At 40.8% G+C, this 17,607-nt stretch overlaps 1 protein-coding gene and 1 pseudogene across 2 annotated transcripts in view; both read left to right on the top strand.

Annotated features, from left to right (window-relative positions):
* LOC149109819 (uncharacterized) overlaps positions 1-10,972 on the top strand; it is a 19,610-nt pseudogene extending 8,638 nt beyond the window's left edge. Inside the window, exons 4-6 of the transcript XR_016208254.1 lie at positions 4,158-9,438; positions 9,732-9,829; positions 10,280-10,972. The product of XR_016208254.1 is annotated as an uncharacterized LOC149109819 (transcript). The remainder of the gene's footprint in view (positions 1-4,157; positions 9,439-9,731; positions 9,830-10,279) is intronic.
* LOC110066578 (NACHT, LRR and PYD domains-containing protein 12-like) overlaps positions 1-17,607 on the top strand; it is an 80,880-nt gene that overhangs the window by 35,616 nt on the left and 27,657 nt on the right. The window lies entirely within an intron of this gene.

Below are 17,607 nucleotides of genomic sequence, written 5' to 3'. Positions count from 1 at the left end.
CGTGATCAAATGGTGAGAGTTGAGAGATTCTCTTGCGTATCTTTCACAGCGATGGCAGGGAATAAGACAGGGACTAAGAACCAGGGCGCTTATATGTAGTTTTATGCTCTGAGCTAACGGAAAAGGTGGGTTTTTCAGGGTCGAAAACAAGACTTCAATCTCGCGCTGGGAATGAATAATAAGATCTGCTCGCGCTAGCACAGACAGCCCAAGCTCCCTCTATGAACCGCACAAGCAACACAATATGGCATCGAATTATAAGGGTTTATATGGGATTTTCTACAAGATATCCATGGAGGTAGTTAAAAGTGAAAATTCTCAATAAAAATGGCTTACCTTATTCCAGACGTGTGTTGTTTGCTCCTGGTGTGGTTATTTTACCGATTGAACTTGATTTAAGCGACTTTTTTGAATTCCGATTTTCCCTTTACAAAGAGAGGACAAGGCGAAACACCTCAGTCGGTACAGCCTGCCGAACGAAGTCAAAAATCCTAGGCTAAAATGTACCCACGGCCACAAATCCACCCCAAAATTCAAGGGCAAAGGTTGATCTTTCATTTCAATCCTCTAGCCACACAATCGCAGCCCTGCGAGCGACGCCAGGCGGCTCTTCGTGTCCCCAGTGAAACGATAAAACTATGGAAGAGCTCCGTGTCGTTTGATCGGCGACCCAACGATCGTTGAAATCGGCTTGTTAACCTCGTCATGTTGGCAAACCAAGACTCGCAGGGGTACTAGACCGCAATTTGTCAAATTTGTCAAACGTAAGATCAACGGCGAAAGCTCCGTAGAAACTGAGGAGATCATTTTTGAAGTGGAAGTCATGGTAAATTTTCACGTTTACGCACCTTTGAGTTACTTGGTCCTTGCCTCACCAATTTAACTTCATCTCCCTATAATTCGTTAAGAATTCTCCCGAGCAAATTTGAGCAAAACAGAGTTCAATTTGCTTACGGCAATTTCTTTCTCTTCGTATGTTCTAGACAAAATTTTGCTGGCTTCCATTACAGTTTCCTCACAATATTCGTAATTCCACAATACCCTAAGAGAAGCAAATTTAGTTTATCAACTCGAGAATATTTTATACAAACAAATCAAAGGTGCATAAACGAGAAAACTTACCACGACTTCCACTTCAAAAATGATTGAATCTCCTCAGTTTCTGCGGAGCTTTCGCCGTTGATCTTAAGTTTCTTTGGTTTTGAAGCCATTTTGCATAAGCGTTCTGTACGATTTTTATTTTGCATTGTAAATTCGACCTGAGGGGATTACAAGAAGTTTATTTGACAAATTGCGGTCTAGTACCCCCGCGAGTCTTGGTTTGCCAACATGACGAGGTTAACAAGCCGATTTCAACGATCGTTGGGTCGCCGATCAAACGACACGGAGCTCTTCCATAGTTTTATCGTTTCACTGGGGACACGAAGAGCCGCCTGGCGTCGCCCGCAGGGCTGCGATTGTGTGGCTAGAGGATTGAAATGAAAGATCAACCTTTGCCCTTGAATTCTGCGGTGGATTTGTGGCCGTGGGTACATTTTAGCCTAGGATTTTTGACTTCGTTCGGCAGGCTGTACCGACTGAGGTGTTTCGCCTTGTCCTCTCTTTGTAAAGGGAAAATCGGAATTCAAAAAAGTCGCTTAAATCAAGTTCAATCGGTAAAATAACCACACCAGGAGCAAACAACACACGTCTGGAATAAGGTAAGCCATTTTTATTGAGAATTTTCACTTTTAACTACCTCCATGATATCTTGTGGAAAATCCCATATAAACCCTTATAATTCGATGCCATATTGTGTTGCTTGTGCGGTTCGTAGAGGGAGCTTGGGCTGCTTGTGGCGCTAGTTGTAAGCTTACGCGTATGTTTCTGTGTATGTGCTGACTTAAGAATATAGCAAGAAAACTCTCTACTCTGGTATCGAGTTAATTTGTGAGTTTCTGGGATAATGGTTAATCATAACCAAAACCTGTTTTGATGGTTTCTTATTGTTCCTGCTTGTTTGGTGAGTTTGCAAAAGTTTTTGAAAGGAAAGTCTGACGCGTACAATTAGCGCATTTGCATAGTGCGGCTCGTGCACTTTCAAGTCCGAGTTGGTGTTTTCAATTGTCAACAAATCTTGACAAAGATTTCTTTCGTTATCTTTTGTGTTGAGATGCTGCAACAAATTTCACGAACGCAAAAAAGGCTACTAACATCATGTGTGTTTCTTCAACATAAGCATAGTGAAGTTTTACACTGCGAAAATGAAAATAGACAAGGAGTTTGATAACTCGATCAACAAAATCGAAATGGTTATTCGAAGTTGATTAAAGAAAGCGTCATCGTAACTTTGCTGATTATTTCTGCTTTATTCGCATATTTTCAGCTTAGCTTTTAATATGTTCTCAAACATTTATCAGTCTTAAACATATTTAAAAACTATAGAGTTATTGTTTGAGTTCGATGTACGCTTTCACACGAAAGTGCGGTGGAAGTACAATTTGTCATGTTTACTGACTGTACAAAACACGCATCGGCGGGCGCTCTAATTCATCAACAACAGAGAATTTACTGGATTTTTACACGAATAAAACTGAGTAGTATCTACGGACGTAAAGTTATTGGGCCTTAATGAAACATCAAGCGTTGCTTACAATTCACGCGAAACTCAAACTAGCAATTATTTTGTTTTACTTTTCGGTCGCGACAGACTGGCAAATTCCTCGGAAGCGTGTGGCAAGAGGAGCTAGGAAACCATGAAGTCCTGAAGCTCTGCTATATCTAAATATATCGAGCTAGTTTTTTGTTGTGTAATGGAAAAGGTGTTAATCTTTAACATATGTGAAATTTAAAGTGGAGTAATATACAGCTCATTTAAAAGAAGCATCCATCGGAACACAACTTGGTCAGCGATATATATCTAAAGCTTAAAGCGGAACATACCTAGATTCGACACTGTCTTACTTCACTCAAACTGGAGCAGCTTACGACGAAAACACTTAAGCAAAATTCCAACAGACGTAAACGCGTTGAGTTGTGGGCCAAAAACATTTCGAGAATTTCGGACGCCATTTCCCCCGCGCGACATCCGCAAAAATCCTCGCAGCATGTACGCGCGTGTGCCGCTGGCGATGGCGCAATTTGTTCTAAAAGAGAATTATTGTCTCATATCATGGGGACAACCCCAATACTAGAAAAGGCGCGCGCTTACGGTCTGCGTCCCCGATTATGGCTCCTGATATTACACAATACATGTATCAACGAGAACAAACCCTCTCGTATGCACGTGCCTTGCGATCAATTCATTTGTTTTTGCCCCTGCTGAAGGGGGACCAATTTCACGCCTACCTAACAGCTCGGGCACAAAATGCTGTCCCTGGAATTTTTTTATTTTATTTTAATATACCAAGCCTGCTTTGCGATCAATTCATTTGTTTTTGCCCCTGCTGAAGGGAGACCAATTTCACGCCTGCCTAACAGCTCAGGCACAAAATGCTGTTCTTATAATTTTTGTTTTTTTAACATACCAATTAAGCCTACCAAAACTCGAACGCACTCTTAGATCTACGATTACTACTAGTTGTTAATTAGTATATACCACACAAACGAATAGTGCTTTCCCCGCATTTGAATATCGACTGGCTAGTTTGGACGTGATTAGCAAGTACTATTAACCTTGAGCAAACAGAGAAAAACAAAATGGCTTCCCGTTTCGCTTCCGTTACTGAAGAGCTAATTTCTTAACGATAAACGAGTCTGATTATTTAACTTGTGAGGTATATACTAAAACAATTATTCATCTCAGTGTCGATGAAAGTGGTGGATATTTACCTCGCCTATTGGCGGCTCGGTCAATATCCACCACAAGTCACCTCCACCTCGATGAATAATTGTTAACTATCATTGATTTGTGGGTACAGGAAAACACGCTCATGTTCATGATTTGCGTTTTAATCGCACTAAAACACCGTGACCTTCGATCAATCAGCAGTGCACTGTCAATTCCCAAGACACAATTCGGCATTGTCGGGTGCACTTTCACGCCTTTTTAGGACGCTCTTTCCTAAAACAGCTGTGTTCCTGATAACACACCAGCGAGGAAACCTCTGGCTACACAACTGCATGTGAAGCTTACTGTTTGAATGGTTTGTTATTATGTTATCTCTTTCTTTTTTCAGCTGTGAGTTCCTACACAACAGCTTTGAAAGCAGCTATTAGAAGCCAAACAGAATTCCAGCCCAAACTCATGGCCTCTGCAACCATTTCTAATGTCAGAACTGAGGACATATTCACGAATGTTCTCATACAACATTGTAGAAGGGCCCTCAATAAGGAAATCATGGGATCAACAAGAAGTGACCAGCTGCATTATTTTGGGCAAGTGAGTGGTACTCGAGTAGAACACTGTGAAGAAATATTCATTGGCGCTACCAATGATGAACGCAACCCTAAACGTATTCTTCTTACTGGGAAGGCAGGGATTGGAAAGACTCTGTTTTGTCAAAAGGTCGTGAGAGATTGGGCTGACGATGAGCTTTTTCAGTCACAAGCAAGTTTGAAAATCCCGGATTTTATATTTGTGTACTTGTTGACATTCCGTCAACTGAATCTCCTTGAAACTGACCAGTTGTCTTTGCAAGAACTCTTAAATTGCTCTACAGTATTGGACGATAGCTCAAACATTGATGACTCGTTGTTTGAATACATTTTGAATCACCCTGAAGAGGTTTTGATCATTATTGACGGGTATGACGAGTATTCACAACAAGATTACATCACTGGTGAATTGGAAGAACGGTACCAAAATACTGCTAAAGAGAAAATGCCTGTCGCCGCACTGTGTACCAAACTCATCAAAAGAAAACTGTTAAGAGACTCTGTTGTTATGATCACATCAAGGCCTGATGAATCTGATAAGATGGGAGGAATTCCCTTTGACCGGTACGTGGAAATTGCAGGGTTTTCTCCAGGACAGGTGCAAGAGTTCATTAAAAAGTATTTCAGGGAAAACAACACCATGAAGAACGCCGTTCTCGATCATGTCATGAAGAATGAGAATCTTGTTAGCTTCGCTCACGTCCCTATGCTGTGCTTTCTGATGTGTTTCTGTATGGAATATGCCCTTCAAACATCAAAGAGCAATGATGATCTCCCTGTTTCAACAACTGACATTTATTCTGAAGCTGTGAACATTTTTGAGCTAAAGCATAATGCCGCGTCAGAGTATAGGACGAAAGAAATTCCTGAGAAATTCAGCCGTGCTTCACATCTAGTGGAAAGTACATTGGATAAATTATCAGAATTAGCAGCTAAACTGCTTTTACAGAGAAAGCCAATTTTTGAAGAAAGAGAGATGAAAGGAAAGTTTCGTGTCGAAGAAATCGAAAACTTGAAGGAAAGCGGTCTTCTCCACTGTGGTCCGCCTTTCAGGAAATCTTTGCTTGAAACCACGAAATACTTAAGTTTTACTCATTTGACAATTCAAGAGTATTTGGCTGCTCGCTGGTTTGTAATGTCAAATGTAATTCCAAAACATGTCTCCGAAATGGTTCTGCAGTTCATGGCTGGTATTTTGTCGAAGAAAAGGAATGGTGAACTAATGGAAAAATTGCTAGAAAGTATTCCATCTTCATCCATGGGTGACCGCCTGCTGAAAGCAAAGTGCCTCAGGGAATATCAAGACAAAGAATTTGCCAAAAAAGTCATTAAGAATCATCCTCATCACTACTCTGACCACGGTAAATTGGTATTTTTCCATTTAATTGATGTGGACTGTATCGCAGTATAATTTTTGCTAGATGTCTTTAGTGCATTGAATGAAGAGGAAGCTACTACAGCACAACATCAAAGATCTGAACAGTCATTTACTGTTAACAAGATGGAGATATCAGGCTCATCTCTAACACTGTCTGGAATAAAACGTCTCTGTGAATCACTAGAGAAAGAATACTGTTGCATTACCGAACTAAATATTTCCCTTGTTCCATTGACTGACGAATGTGTTGATTGCATTAGTGGATTAGTATGTAGTAAATTGACACATGTACGTCTGAGTGGCAATCAGATCACCGATACCGGTGTTACCAGTCTGTGTGACGCCTTAACGCATCCAAGCTGTAAAGTAACCACACTATATCTGAGTAGTTATCAGATCACCGATGCCGGTGTTACCAGTCTGTGTGACGCCTTGACGCATCCAAGCTGTAAAGTAACCACACTATATCTGAGTGGTAATCGGATCACCGATACCGGTGTTACCAGCCTGTGTGATGCCTTAACGCATCCAAGCTGTAAACTATCCAAGCTATATCTGAGTAATAATCCGATCACCGATACCGGTGTTACCAGTCTGTGTGACGCCTTAACGCATCCAAGCTGTAAACTATCCAAGCTATATCTGAGTAATAATCAGATCACCAATACCGGTGTTACCAGCCTGTGTGACGCCTTAACGCATCCAAGCTGTAAACTATCCAAGCTATATCTGAGTAATAATCAGATCACCAATACCGGTGTTACCAGTCTGTGTGACGCCTTAACGCATCCAAGCTGTAAACTATCCAAGCTATATCTGAGTAATAATCCGATCACCGATACCGGTGTTACCAGTCTGTGTGACGCCTTAACGCATCCAAGCTGTACACTATCCAAGCTATATCTGAGTAATAATCAGATCACCAATACCGGTGTTACCAGCCTGTGTGACGCCTTAACGCATCCAAGCTGTAAACTATCCAAGCTATATCTGAGTAATAATCAGATCACCAATACCGGTGTTACCAGTCTGTGTGACGCCTTAACGCATCCAAGCTGTAAACTATCCAAGCTATATCTGAGTGGTAATCAGATCACTAATACCGGTGTTACCAGTCTGTGTGAAGCAGTACAGAACCACAAATGTAAACTAGTCGTACTAGATCTGAGGAGGAATTATGGTATGAGTGAGGAAAGTGCGCAATCTCTCAGAAATCTTGTTGAACAGCACAGGCCAGGTTTTAAACTTGAAATTTAAACAGCTACAAGAAATATCAATATCTAGAATTCTCATGTACACATTGTCAATTTTCTGAGTTAAGGAATATTATTATTTTTTTGATAAAATTCTAAAGTTGTGTAAATAGAATGGAGTGATTTGAAGTTTGTAAATAAGAAAACTCGTAATTCCTGAAGTGGTGAGAGAGAAAAGGGCAACATTTTTGTTAGCTTTTACAAAGAAACGTTTAGATTGTGTAGAGACTGGCATTGTTTGCTTTGGCGTTTATCCGAGGGGAGGAGATGCTTGTGTATTTAAGGATTCTACGAGGACGCGAAGATGTTACACGTTCTTTCCCGTCACTCGTGAATTGCGAGTCATACTCGACACGCGCGTGGTTGTCCGCAAAATTAAACGTTGGCCGCGTGTAGGGGTGTTTCCCGCCAAAACGTCGACTTGTTTCTGGTTATTTGCGGCACGCGTTTAAAACGAACTCCAAGCGATACCATGTTATGTAGCAACTGAGGAAATGTGAAATTAACCCCAGGGAAACCCCAGCAAGGTATAAATGAGCGCCCCTTGGTAGCAGTGCTTAACAGTCGCTCCATTTCCCCCTTTCCCTGACGGTCGGTAAGAGAAGGCTTAAGTTTTAAAGTTGCCTTGTATTGAAGTTTGTCGCTGTATGTTTTGTTGCGGTTACCCGGGGGGTGGTGGACTCCCACATTAAAAAGACGGGGGTTCTTGGCGGAAATTTTTAAAAGAGCCCCTAAGATGTACCAAGATCCAGTTTTGTGGGCGTGGCTTTAATTTTTTCCACCCCTAAGAGGTACCTATTCTCAAACAATACATTATCTTCTTTCTTTTTTTTTTGGATCAGTACTCTAGAATGTACTCGAAATGCTGCCGCTTTTTTACCCCTGAAAGGTACGACGAGTAGCCCCATAGTTTTTTTGTTTTTTTTAAGAGAACTCCGTCTTCCCGCCCTCCCTTGGGCGCTTACTTAGAAACGTTGTGCACAGTTACAGCTTGCCGAATATCACGGCAAAGTTAATAGTTTCTAAAGAAAGTGTTTCCTTGCGTCGACCGGAGGGCAAATGAAACACTGACCTATCTCTTCGCAATTTATCAACTTGAAATTAGCCTCCGTAACGAGTTTCTGAAGCTGACGTTTCGATCGTTCGCTACTTAGTAACGATTACGATTTACTGGCAACCACTTGAACAAAACAGTTGCCCCTCTCGGTCGATCCCAGAGACTTCTGCCCTTTACTATGCAAGACTTAAGATATCTTACCTTCCAAGCTCTCGGTTAGTAGGGTTAACAGAACAAAAAGAGCTGGAGCGAAGAGATACTACGCGGAGGGCCTGTCAGTTTTTCCCTTCGCTCGCCACGTTCGTTTTTCTCCCGTTCTTTCAACCTCCGCCCCTAGCCAAGAACCTAAAAGAACAGGTTTACGTGATCTATCTTCATCTTCATCTTCATGTCATACATACTCGAAAGAGTGTACTTCTGAGGTCAGGAATGTACGGTTGCTAGGTCTAGATAGGATGATGTCAGGTGTTTCGTCAATAAACAAAGAAAAAAAATTCTTGCACGAGAGCCGGCTTTGTTGAAATTGGAATGTAGCCTCCTCAACAGAGGTTTGAATGGTTCGTTACGCATTTAGGGAGGAAAAATTGTGTGATGAGCGTCTAGGTGGTAGGCTAGCTAGAATGCAGCTAGTTTGACGCGCTCCTTTCAGGTAAACCGCCTGCTTTGAGCAGGCTAACCTAAAACTTATTGATCAAACTTATCGCGGGACATATTATCTTTCCATTAATTTAAAAATTAGTGCGCACGCACATGCAACAACCATAGGTTGAAGTAAAAGATGTGCGTTTGAATTAGGGGAAATAAGACGAGTTAGCTTTTAGTGGAGCGCGTTAACCCTATTCAAACTAGCAAGGGCGCGATCCGACACAAAGACGTCAACCGTTTTTTTTTGTTTGTTTTTTTGTTTTTTGTTTTAAGTAGCAGTTTAAAGAAATCTGCCAAGCTTTCTGACTTTGTCTGAAATTTTTGTGGGAACAATTCGGTTTGTTACACCTTCCAACTCAGCAAAGTGTCCGAAATTTTTTCCGAAATTTGTCCGAAATAAGACAAAAAGTGTCCAAAGGTCTTTGGCAAGTAATGTAAGAAATTCCCACTGCAATCTTATGTACATTCTTCGTTGCTTGTTTTTTTTGTTTTCCTCTTTCTCAGAATCAAACATAAACGGCCTAATGTAAATGGCGCTGCGTAAAATCGGTTTTCTACCGTTTCAGCTACATGGTCGATCAATGGCGATGGAAGGTGTTCATTGGAGCCATCATTGAAGCGAACTACCATGCCGAGTGGTGGAGACTGGGGACTTAGTACCAGGGAATAAAACCAGCGGTGCAATGGTCCGAAAAAGACTTTGACCCCGGATGCAGGCACCATATCCCTGCTAACACACCCTACATCAGGTTTGAATTTCAGTCTTTATAACTTACAATTATGATCAACATATCGCCTCTCTGTAGACTTTATCAAATTCTGAACTACGCTGGCCAATGTTCAAAGCCAGTCCAGAGTAGGGAAATTTGGCCGCTGTGCCTTCCTAACCTAATTAAATACTAATGAAGTACGGCTTGACTCGTGAAGGTAAACACCCCTACATTGAGAGCAGTAATCATTTTGGGCGTGGGAGGGGTACGTGCTTTCGCTTGCGTTACTTATGTGACAGACTGGAGAAGAACCTCTTGTTTTTCTTGCGCAGGTATTTCACGAGGTACGTGCTACAGTTCCAGCTGGTTTTAAAGGCCCTTTACATACATGTTCCATCTACCAGTCAAAGGAGGCAGGAAGGAAGATCGGGTAAGTTTATTAGTAAAGCTAGGGAACAATGTACTGTTTTCAACAGATAACGTAAGTCTTTTTGCGCGGGGAGAAAAACTGTTCAAGGACCATTGAATCGCGTGTCGGAGCTTTCTAATGCTGTAATTAGTGCCAAAGCCTTTGCAGAAAGGGAAACAGAGAGAGTTGTGTGAGTTAAGCTTGCGTAGCAGGCGTTAAACGGGGGAGGGAGAAGCAAAGTGTGGATGGGTAAAGGGGGACTTTTTTGTCTCTTTACCTCTTCCCTGTTTTCGCCTGCATCTCATTCTCTCCGAGTTTTGCGCTGGGAAACGTGTCAAATGCGGGTACCATTTTTATTTCTTAGGCGTGAAGAGCGAAGATCTTTCACTCGTCACGTCTGTAAAGCTGTAATACTGTAGTACTGATTCACTGTTCATGGTGCTATCCTTTTCAATCCTCTTCTCATTTTAGCGTTATGCTGAAGATGGGCAAAAGCAAACCTTGGCTGGAAGCCCTGAAAAAGATGACCGGAAGTGAAACGTTGGATGTTGGAGCGCTGACCGAATATTTTGAACCGCTTCGTAAGTGGATGGTGGAGCAGCGAGAAGAGATCGGATACGCCGCTCCTGGATGGGACGACGAGGACGGCATTATTACAGATGGAGTCACTTCACTCGTTCCATTCCTCTTAAACACGTTTGTTAGCGCCTTGGTTGCACTCGCTGTATTCTTTTGTTGAAGCCGTCAGCTAGCTGCGGCTCTGAGTAACTCAATTTTCGAACTGTCGTGTGCAGATTTTTGTTTCATTTGAGAGTTAGAAGTGATTATATTTCAAGTAGCTCGGTAGTGTAATCGCATGGTTTTCGTTTTTATGTACTATGGTTGCAGATATTTCTTTGTTTTTAAAAATATGAAGTGAAATAAACTCCTCGCTTTTTCGTTCAGATTAATCGTACCGGTGCAACCTCCATGTTGACGACTTCCAAGTTATTCTCTACCTATGGTGGTCTGAGTGGCTGACGGGATTCGCGCGCGTACCCACTAAAACAAAAGAAACTCGCGCGGGAAATCTTACCATGCAGCCACGCAGGATATAGTCATGAAAGTGTAAATTCTATCCTACTGAACTGAAGCTTTTGAGTGGAGTCTAGGTCCTGTTACCAATTGATAAAAAATAATTGGAAGAAAAAATTAGGCACAGCGAAGCCTGCTTAGGATTATCATCTCAGTGAGAAAATTCACCCGTCAAAAAGCCATGTGAAGGGAAAAGAGTCCTGGCCTGAGGAAAATATGTGAAAAAATATTTCGTAATAATATAAAACATTGCCTATTTGTCCCAATTCCCGCTGCCTTAGAAACCCCTCTTGATCTTGGTAACCTCTAGAGGTTCTCTGTTCTCTCACTTCGTGTAGAGTTCCCCTCCACTTCTATCTTGGGTTTCCTAGCCTGACCCCTTCCCAAACGGGCTGGGTATAGGCCAGATTTCAGTAAACATTTTGCAAACATACTCAAGCAAAAACGGTGGAAAGCGTTTCCTTGTTGGTTTACCAACGATATACCTTATGATATAGGAAATTAACGTTCACGTTAACAAGGGTAGTCGATCGAAATTAACGTGAATCAAAGGATAAAATACTTTCCGTTAAAGAGGATTAACTCGAAAGAGATGCTAAAATTTCAAATGAGAGTAATTAACATGACTTATAATCATAACACAAAGGAACACAACTTGTTGTGAGAGCAGGAAATTTAATACTAAATGCAAAAATCAGAAATGCAAACAATGTTCGTGGAACTGTCACTGAACGTTGGGGTTAAGCCTCAAAACTGCGAAACAAAAAATACGACAAAATTATCTTTTACTTGATGCCGCCGACTGGCACAAATTTGTAGCCTGCGTAGCTGGCGGAATTCATGAGCGAGTGAACGGGGTTGTTCATCGTATCTTTCAGGGGTTAAAAAAGCGCTTTTGGTGCTTTTTAGGGTGTTCAGACTCAAAAGCTCCAAAGCGAGAGTTTTTGTGGTACCTTTTAGCCTTTTAGGGTATTGAGCCGAACACAATTAAGACAGGAGATAACACTGGCGATGATGAAAATGATAGCGAATTTAGGGGATTTCACACTGTTTTGTTTTTCGGGGTTCAAAAGGTGTAGGGATGGTGAAAAAAAATATATAGGCAGTCTAGTCTATATATTATATTATCTCCGGTTAGTTCGGTTTCAATTCTTCTCTATCTAAGAAGGATATTCTGCCAGTTTTAGCGTTAATATGAGTTCACATTGACTTGGTGACCTTGATACTCTTGGAATTCTGAAAACACGCCGTATTCGATCCGGCAAATCTACAAAGCAATCGTCTGGATTTTACAGAATTAAACCGCTTATTACTGAACGTAAACATTCAACATGGAAACCAATTGCTTCGAGACCTAATTTGAATAATCTTGTTCAGATCAAAAAACAACAACCACCTCAACTTCCATCTACAAAGTTACTCAACTTTTGTCTTTTGAATGCTAGATCTATTGTCAATAAAACTCTTCAAATCAAGGACTACGTGGTAGATAAGAATATTGACATTTTGGCTCTAACAGAAACTTGGCTTAAATCTAATGAATGTCCTGACTTTATTACTCGCGATATTTGCCCCTTGGGATATGCCTTCGTTCACATACCAAGGCCTAATGGAACTGGTGGTGGCATCGGCCTGCTTTACAGAAAGGATCTCAAAATTCAACAAGTGAAAACTGATACTTGTAATTCATTTGAATTTATGGAACTATTATTTCACTCTAGCTCATCTGTTATTCGTACTGTTATTGTTTATCGACCACCATTATCATCTAAGAATGGCCTTACACATGCTCAATTCTTCGGTGAATTCTCCTATCTACTGGAACTCTTGGTATCTTCTTCTGGTAAACTTCTCCTGGCTGGTGACTTTAATTTTCATGTCAACGATCGATCGAATGGCCCAGCTTGTCAATTTTTGGATCTGTTAAACTGCTTCAATCTGAATACCATGAATGTCAATATTCCAACCCATAAAAGTGATAATGTCTTGGATCTTATTATTACCAGGTTAGATGAAACAACGACATCAAATTTCTCAATCGATGACCCTGCTATCTCCGATCACTTTGCTGTCCATTGTAACTTGGCTGTTTCAAGGCCACCTAACCCGAAACAAGTCCTAAAGTCACGAAAGCTGTGCAATGTCAATTTACATAAGCTACGACAAGATATAAACTCATCTACTTTAGTCAAATCACCTTCGTCAGATATTACGGAGCTTTGCGATCAGTATGATGCTGTTTTATCCTCTATTTTGGATGAACATGCACCTCTGCGCACAAGGATTATCACCCTAAGACCTCATGCTCCTTGGTATAATAATGAGATTAGGAAGCAGAAAACCATTTGTCGTAAACGTGAACGGTGCTGGCGTCGTTCCGGTCTTGCGTCTGATTACCAATCTTACGTCGACCAGTGCCTTGTTGTGAAAAACACTATTTCTAAATCAAAAATGGATTATTACTCCAATCTTATCGACGAGGCTGGAAGCGATAACAAGTCTCTTTTTCGCAACGTCGACCACCTTCTCCACAGGAAGCCCGAGAAGTGTCTTCCGTCTTGTTCCTCGGCTACGGAACTTGCCAATAATTTTATCACTTTCTTCGAAAATAAAATTATCAATATAAGATGTAAACTCGAAGCTGCCGAAATGCCTGATCTCTTCTGTACTTTGGACAAATTAACGCTCGACTGTCAGTTAAATGCCTTCTCACCTACTTCAATCGTTGAACTTTCGGAAGTTGCACGCACTATTGTGTCTAAGTCTTGTAGCCTGGACCCTCTGCCTGCCGTCTTGTTAAAAGAAAATTTTGACATGCTTCTAACCACGCTTTGCAGGATTGTAAACTTGTCCCTGGAATCTGGATATGTGCCTCCTTCACTAAAAACCGCCGTCTTACTGCCACTACTCAAGAAACCATCCTTGGACCACGAAATCCTTAGTAATTATAGGCCTATCTCAAATCTCAAGGTCATTTCAAAAATCATCGAAAAAGTTGTTGCAGTACGTCTTCAGGACTACTTGGAATCCAACCAACTTAATGAACCGCTACAATCAGCCTACAGGCGATTTCATAGCTGTGAAACCGCTCTTGTACGTGTACACAATGATATTTTGCGTGCCATTGACGATCGTCACTGTGTTATACTCCTGCTGCTTGATCTATCTGCTGCTTTTGACACTGTTGATCACGACATTCTTCTAACAAGACTGAAATCCAAGTTTTCAATCTGTGGCACTGCCCTTGAATGGTTTCGTTCCTATCTTACAAACCGCACACAATTTACCTTAATCGATGGAAAAAAATCACAGTCTCGTGAGCTTAAATGTGGAGTCCCCCAAGGTTCGGTCCTAGGGCCTATCCTGTACTTACTTTATACTGCACCACTGGCTGACATTCTACGGTACCACGAAATGCAATTTCACTTCTACGCTGACGATACTCAGTTATATATCTCTTTTTCAACAAACAACGACGTCGAATTAACTAATGCAGTTGGAAAAACTGAGGAATGTTTGTCTGATCTTGACAAGTGGATGTCTCTTAACAAGCTAAAACTGAATAAGGACAAGACGGAACTTCTTTATCTATACTCGAAACACAACCCGCAGCAGTCTCTACCACCAATCCGTTTTGGTCAAGACATAATTCAGCCATCTCAATTTGCTAGAAACATCGGTGTGATATTTGACAGTACCATGACTATGCTTCCGCATATCAGTTCTATTTGTAAATCAGCCTCTTATCATCTGCGCAACATCTCCCGTATAAGGAAATTCTTATCTACGAAAACCACCGAGATCCTGGTCCATGCTTTTGTGTCTTCCAAACTCGACCACTGCAACTCTCTTTTGTACAATGTACCGAAGTGTGCTTTAAAAAAGCTGCAGTCTGTTCAGAACGCCGCTACCCGACTTATCACCTGTTCCCGAAAGTACGACCACATCACTCCAATACTGAAAGAATTACACTGGCTTCCTATTTCTGAACGCATTAAATTCAAGATTATGTTACTTACCTTTAAGGCTCTTCATCAACAATCTCCTGTCTACATTCAAGATCTAGAAGCGTACTACCAACCTTCCAGAATCCTGCGATCATCACACTTATTACTTCTTAACCACACGAATTTTCACCTGAAGACATATGGTTCTCGAGCTTTTGCAGTTTCCGCTCCTGAACTCTGGAACAGTCTACCTGTTTCTATCCGCTCATGTGACAATCTAAGTTCTTTTAAATCTAAACTCAAAACTCATCTTTTTAAGAAAACTTATTATTCTTAGCGATTTTTACTTTCTATTACTTTCTTAAATGCACATTTTTAATTATTAAGATTAGTACAGATCATTTTGGCGAATTGTACAGCGCCTAGAGCAGGCATGGATAGGCGCTATATAAATATTTATTTATTATTATTATTTATTATACTAGGAGTGGGTTCTTATTTCTCGAACGCTGGTTTAAGGAAGCGAAGGCTCTGGTACTAGCTTTATGGCTGAGACAAGTTTATCCCGCCTGGGCAAATTATCTTGAACAATAAATAAATATAGAGTTCATTGAAAATACAAGGAAACTAACATAATCAAGGCGTGAGCGCCCTCTGAACGCAACGCGTGTATTCATGAGCAAGATTTACATTTTGATATTTCCAAAACATTATAGCATCGTATTTTCAGTGAAAAATAGTTTTTTGTGGATTTGCTAATTATACATTGAAAGGCGTCTGGCCTTCTTAGTACTCTCGAAAACCGAGGGATAAGGACTCTTGAATACAGGAATACTCAACAAAGGACCATGATCTTCGGTGTTACGACACCCGAACGAATGGCCAAGTCGGAAACGTCCGTCGATTTCCGAGGATAGCAGGCAAACGTTTAATTTAGGGAGTGTTTGATCACCCATTGATTATAATTGAACATATTTTGCATGGATCATGGCATTCTACGTTGTAGGCAAACCTTTTTGTCAAGAATTAAAAATTATTTCTACGTGCCTTTTGCCTTAAAATAGCCTTTTGGAAAGCCTTTTCGAAGTCAGGGTTTTCAAAAGCCTTTCAAAGAAGCAGGAATTATTTTTTACTTCATAGGCACTTTAATGGTTTTCATATTCGAATCAGATTTAACCGCTAAATCGTGGTTAAGAATGTCAGTCTGTTTCCTTGTTTCGTGATCAATGGCGTTTTCCCTTCGGATGCAAAGTAGATCAGTTCTTTGTTTCGTCAATGAATATCAACCTCTACTCTAAATATTATACTATAACTGCGATTTATTTATGAAATTTATTCCGTTGATTGTGCTGTGTTCTAGGGCAGGACACTACTCTCACAATCCTCTCGCCACCTAGGTGTAAAAATTGGAACCGTAGTAGTAGCCAAACTCCTTAACACTTGTACTTGAAACGCTTTACTTTTTTGTCTTCGCCTCCATTTCTCGTAAGTTTGATTTTTAATTGCTAACCCGACTAGCCTCAATGTGCGCCTTTGAACGAACCAAAGAATTGCTGAAGCGAATATCCCCAGTCAAGCGCAGTCCCGTCAACAGAGTTATTCTCCTTGCTTTTTTCTCGTCAAAGCCTGTATATATTTTTTATCCTGCATGCTTGTCTAGCATCAAATCGCTTTGGCCAAAAGTCCAGTGATTTGATTTCGAGGCTTCGTGGGATCACCACCTGAGTCTAACACTTGTGCCAACGCCACGTGTTCTTAGGGTTAAGTCAACATATTGTGACGCGGCCAAAAGCGAGATGAAAAATGCACTAGTATATTTAGAAACTAACATCTAGGGAATTAAGAGGCAATCAGTGGTCTCTGAAGTAATACTTTGCCTGTTATGTAAATGATGCAATGAAACCTTAAATGCGCTGATTTGATACTTTACAAAACTTATGATTAATTCCTCAGTGCTATGCACGAAAAATTCACACATTTGATAATGAAATTCAAACTTAACGACGCAGTTTCCTTTGTCCATGCGCACCTTAGCCAAATTTCATTTTCAAATTTGTCAATCGACGTTTAGTTCAGTTTTAGCTGTATCCACTTTGCGTTAGGTTCGCTGACTTTTACCAATGCGAGCGAAGCTTGAAAACGATATAGCGAGTTTTGCCAGTTAAATATTGACCAAGATCGCTGCCATTTCACGTGAAGAAATTTCTTGAATCCATGAGACTACCGGAAAGCTCGCTTGACAACATGGCAACGTTCATTCAAACGGTTTCATTCAAGTGTTGCTGGGCTCCGTGGTTCTCACCACTTAAGAATGGCTGACTGTTAGGATCGAGAACCGCCGGTCAACGACCCATTTGGCAAATCGCTCATATTTTGCCCAAAGATACCCTTAGGTGACCTAATTCTAAAAATCATATTTCAAGGTTCCAGCGAATTTTTATTTTTCAGAAATTCGCGAAAATTTGAAAGCGCGGTCAAAGTGCGGTTTTTCGTGTAATAAAATGACCGAAATAAGGTGCGAGGACGAAGCGCTGGCAAAGTCTTAAAATAAATTCAGTTGACTTCAAACTTCACACAAATGTGGAACAACCACTCTAATTTATTCCTCGTTTTAAACTAATCTCAGAGATGTTGATATAGTGGTTTTCCGAACCATTTTAAAAACACCTATGAAGCGTGTGAAAAATAACGGCAAAATATAGGTCATGTTTAACAGCATAAAAATGCATCTGGTACCTCACTTTCCGATTATTTTACTTTACAGCCTAGAAATATCAT

Source organism: Orbicella faveolata, unplaced genomic scaffold (assembly GCF_042242905.1).
Source record: "Orbicella faveolata isolate gen_17 unplaced genomic scaffold, um_ofav_v1 contig_25, whole genome shotgun sequence".
Lineage (NCBI taxonomy): Eukaryota > Metazoa > Cnidaria > Anthozoa > Scleractinia > Merulinidae > Orbicella > Orbicella faveolata.
This window is presented reverse-complemented; position numbering and strand designations above follow the sequence as displayed.